The sequence below is a fragment of the Somniosus microcephalus genome, unplaced genomic scaffold, assembly GCF_052327205.1.
Source record: "Somniosus microcephalus isolate GS21.2 unplaced genomic scaffold, FLI_Smic_1.0 unresolved_chr3, whole genome shotgun sequence".
In the NCBI taxonomy this organism is placed as follows: Eukaryota; Metazoa; Chordata; class Chondrichthyes; order Squaliformes; family Somniosidae; genus Somniosus; species Somniosus microcephalus.
The window spans coordinates 2,339,122-2,343,593 of NW_028225181.1; the positions used below are offsets into that span (position 1 = coordinate 2,339,122).

At 42.6% G+C, this 4,472-nt stretch overlaps 1 pseudogene; it reads right to left on the minus strand.

The window, feature by feature from the left end:
- Positions 1–2,341: 2,341 nt before the first annotated feature.
- On the minus strand, positions 2,342–3,077 carry LOC147091170 (endogenous retrovirus group PABLB member 1 Env polyprotein-like; annotated as a pseudogene).
- Between the last annotated feature and the right edge of the window lie 1,395 nt (positions 3,078–4,472).

The following is a 4,472-nucleotide window of genomic DNA, read 5'->3' on the forward strand; positions in this document are numbered from 1 at the left end:
ATGTCAATAACCACCAAGAGTGTGTCTGTCGAAGGATTAATGTAAGCTGTACAAGAGACAGATATCGATAGACCCTCGCCCATTAATGATGCATTACTGATATGGGAGGGATTTACCCTGTGAATATTCTCTTTCTGACACTCAGTGCCCATGAACGTGTGAGTTCATCCACTCCAGACCTGAGAAAGAAAGATCAGAGTATTTTCTAAATGGTGAGAATCTAGGAACTGTGGAGGAGCCAAGTGATTCAGGGATCCATGTACACAAATCCTTCCCATATCAGAGACAACTCTCACGCATATCAGAGAGAAATCCCACCAAATCAGTGTCAAATCCCACCTATATTAGGTACACATGCCACCCACTTACATGTGAGGACACTGAGTGTTAGCGAGAGAATATTCACAGAATAAATCCACCCTATGTGTCAGCTACATTCACTGATACCAGGCTTTTCATACACAGATTTTTACACTTTAATTCACATTCTCAAACTTCCGGGGTGGGATTTGAACTGTAGTTCTCTGCATCAATATCCCAGTGATCTAACCAGTATGTCACCGTACCCACATTGATCTCAATCTTTTTATTGCAGCTGATTGCTCAGTGTGACAGTCCGCATTAAAAGAGCTGACTGACTTTCCATCTCCCTCCCAACCAGCTCATGTTCAAGCCCTGGTCCCCGATAGTTTCATCAATCTCCATTCTCCCCAGGTTGCCGAATCTGTGAATCCCCGTGGGTTAATTCCTGCATACAAGGAAGTTACTCGCTGCCAATCTGAACACATTGTCATTTTAGAGACTGCCTGATCTTTCCATCCACTGTGGCTAACAGATTTGAATGTTGTACGCTGTGTGCAGCAGGCAAGACAATGTCAGTGTTCAAAAGGTGAGAGCTTGTTGTTGTTTGTCAGAGGCTGCTCAGAGACTGAGAACAATGACCGGTCCAGATCACAAGCAGCGATGAGATCTGCTGAAGCTCAGCGCTGCTCATTTAAAAAAAAAAGAAAACTAGAGTGAGGAGGGACAGAGAGAGAAGTGTTAGGGTCATAGAAACATGGAAACAAAGGAACAGGAAGAGGCAATTCAGCTCCTCAAGCAGCATTCACTCAGATCTTGTCTGACCTGTACCATAATTCCACCTACCCGCCTTGATTCCGTAACTGTAATAACCTTACCCAACAAAAACCTATCAATCTCAGTTTTCAAACGTTTAATTGATCCCCAGCCTCAACAGCATTTTAGGCGAGAGAGTGTTCCAGATTTCAACTATACTTTGTGTGAAGCAGTGCTTCCTGACATCACCACTGAACGGCCTAGCTCTAATTTTAAGATGATGCCCCTTGTTCTGGACTCCCCCCACCAGAGGAAATAGTTTCTCTCTATCTACCCTATTAGTTCCTTTAATCACCTGAAACACTACAATCAACCTTCTATACTCAAGGACTTACAAGCATAGACTATGCAACCTGTCCTCATAATTTAACCCTTTTATGCTGTCTAAATCTCGACTCTCAATGAGACTCTGAAACGATCTGCTCCGGTAGATGTTCTTTTATTAAGCTTTTACTTTCGGCAAGGAGAGCGTCCCGCTCAGTCAAAGGCTAAGCAGAGACTCTCTACAGAAGTACAGATCAATACAGTAAACAGGTTATGGTTTCATCATGCGTCTTTCAAGTCAGACAAAGGGACAAAGAGTTCTACAATCCTAAACTAAGTTTCTACATATTTCTAAAGTCTGGTGTAGGGAAAGACTATTGATAATACAATTGGTAGTTATTTATTTTAGACTATTTAATAAAGACTATCAGTACTGTTTGGAATGTAGATACTTCATACAGTATGTTTCTTCTGTTATCTGGTGGTCAAGCCTCCGGCCAGGTGGCTTGCATAAGGTTCCATTTACTCATGTAAATGGTCTTTGTTTACAACGCAGATAAGCAACTGTTCTCAGTGTTTAGTCAAGGTTAACATGTTTAAGGAAGGAGTAGAGGACATTTCTGCAGAGGATTCTGGGCGGACCGGGACTCCATTTTGTTTGTCAAAAAGGGGCACATGTAAATATATTCAGCTTTAAAAAGGTAGATTTCCACATTCCCCCCTTTTGTCCTTCACGAGGACAACTTCATCCATTCCAATCCTGCTTAGTCTTTCTATTTCCATTTGCACACAGAATCCTTCGTAGTTGTTGCTACCATAACCTTAGTAGTGGTTGCTGTTGGTAACACTGTTTTTCCCAATCTGACACAGCAGCACTTGATTGATACAAACAGAAGGTATAGGGAAAAGATTATCAGCAAGAATATGATCAGGCCCTGTACCAGGGATTTTCCCAGAGATCCTAGCCATCCGGGTGCCCAACCCCACAAAGTGGTACCGCCAAGGCCAGTAATTTGTTTGTACTCTATTACCTTCTCTCTAATAAGTCCTGACAGACTGCTGATCTTTTCTGAGTGATCCACGATGTACGTACAGCATTCCTCACCAATCAAAGTGCATGTCCCTCCTTCCTTGGCTAGGAGATAATCTAGGGCCATACGATTTTGGAGAGCCACTGTCCGAATGGCTACCACTTCATCATTTACCCTTTCGAAGGTTTGTGAGGTTGCGTTGGCTACTGATTCTACTAATTTAGCCAGTTCCCGTATTTCCCACTCGTGTGACATTGTCCCATAGGGTGGTATCATTACCTTGAATATTCCATTCAACCATGTCAAATCCCATTTAGGTCGATGGCTTTCGTAGGCGTCCCTCAGGGTCTTTGTTGTTCTAATAAAGGGTATCACATATCCTAAGTAACAGGATCCCGTCCATGATTGTGGTAACCAGGGGTACGCCTTATGACCACAGATAAAATAGGTTCCATTATAAGAAGTGAATTGCAACTTCTTCTTTGTCATCATAGGGTTGGAACCTGTCCAGGTACTCCCACTCGTCTTATTACGGACATTTGTCATGTTAAACTGACCCACATCGTGCAAGTTGTGGGGTCGAGTTATGGTAAAATTCTGGGCGCATTTGCTTTTACCCACGTTCTCGCCCCCTGCTATGTTCCTTACTAAACATATTTTACCCATTGGGGCCCCTATAACTGAGGTTTTCGTAAGAACTAGGAATGGAGGCTGCCGAGTCCGATTATATTTGAGTTGGTACCACCCCTGGAAGGCACTAAGATTATAGCCTGCTGATTCCCATTCCGGCCTCCAATCCTCTGTACTACTAGTGCCCCTATAGGATGTGTGCCTTTTCTGGGAGGTATTACCATGCGTATTGTTCTGACTGACTATCCACTCAGCCATGTCTGATTCGTTAAAGGGAATGGGTCTTAGAGGGATGCCTCCTTTCGAGTGAATGGGCACATGTGCACATACCCAACAGTTGGATAAATCTCTTTCTTGTGCATACTCAGGACTCAGTGCCATGAACACATTTATATGTAGTTCCCTTTGTTCACGTGTCTGTATCTCCGGTACTATCAGTAACACAAAGCATAATCCTGTTAAGCACAGTCCTGTCAGTCCCCATAGTCTGTGGAAATCTTTTCCTCTCCCTCTGGTTCCTTCGCCATTTCCTCCGGATCGGGTGCTTTTTTGCAATGGGATGAGTGGATCCATGTTGGTCTTTCTTTCATCTTGATTGCAGCCTTATTTGTCAGCAAAACCTGGTATTGTCCTTCAAATCTGGGTTGTAGACTGCTTTTACGTTTAAAAATCTTGATGTAAACGAATTCTCCGGGCTCCAGGTTATGGTACTTCGCTTCTGCTGGTTCGACTTGAGCTTCTTTTACCTGTGAATGAAAGCTGGAAATACATTTGGTTAGTGCAATACAATAATTCAACATATTTTCTTCGATTTTATGGATGCCCATTTGTTTTGCAGTAAACGGTGCTGTAAAAGGTAGCCGTTGGGGACGTCCCATAACTATCGCATGCGGTGACAGGCCTGTTGTTCTGCTAGTTGCAGATCGCATTACCATCAAGGCTAAAGGCAGCAGTTCTAGTCCAGTGTCATTGCATCGTTTCAGCAGTTTATTTTTAAGCATTCCATTATATCTCTCAACAAGTCCAGCTGATTGTGGATGATAACTGCAATGAAAATGTTGGTTAATCTTTAAGGCTTTACACATTTCTTTTATGACAGTTCCAGTAAAATGAGACCCATTATCACTTGAAAGTTTAACAGGAATTCCAAAGCGCGGCACAATTTCTTTCAACAAATATTTAGCAACAGTAGTGGCATCGGCCTTTTTACAAGGAAAAAATTCAATCCAGCTAGAAACACATCTACAATAACTAATACATACTTAAATCCCATACACATAGGTCATTCAATAAAATCCATTTGTAAATGTACAAAAGGTCCCGTTGGGTTTGGGTGGGAGGCAGGTTTTACCTTTTCCGTCTTACCCGGATTCATTGTCTGACGGGTAACACAATTTTCACAAATTTGTTTTGCAATTGCCGAAATACCTG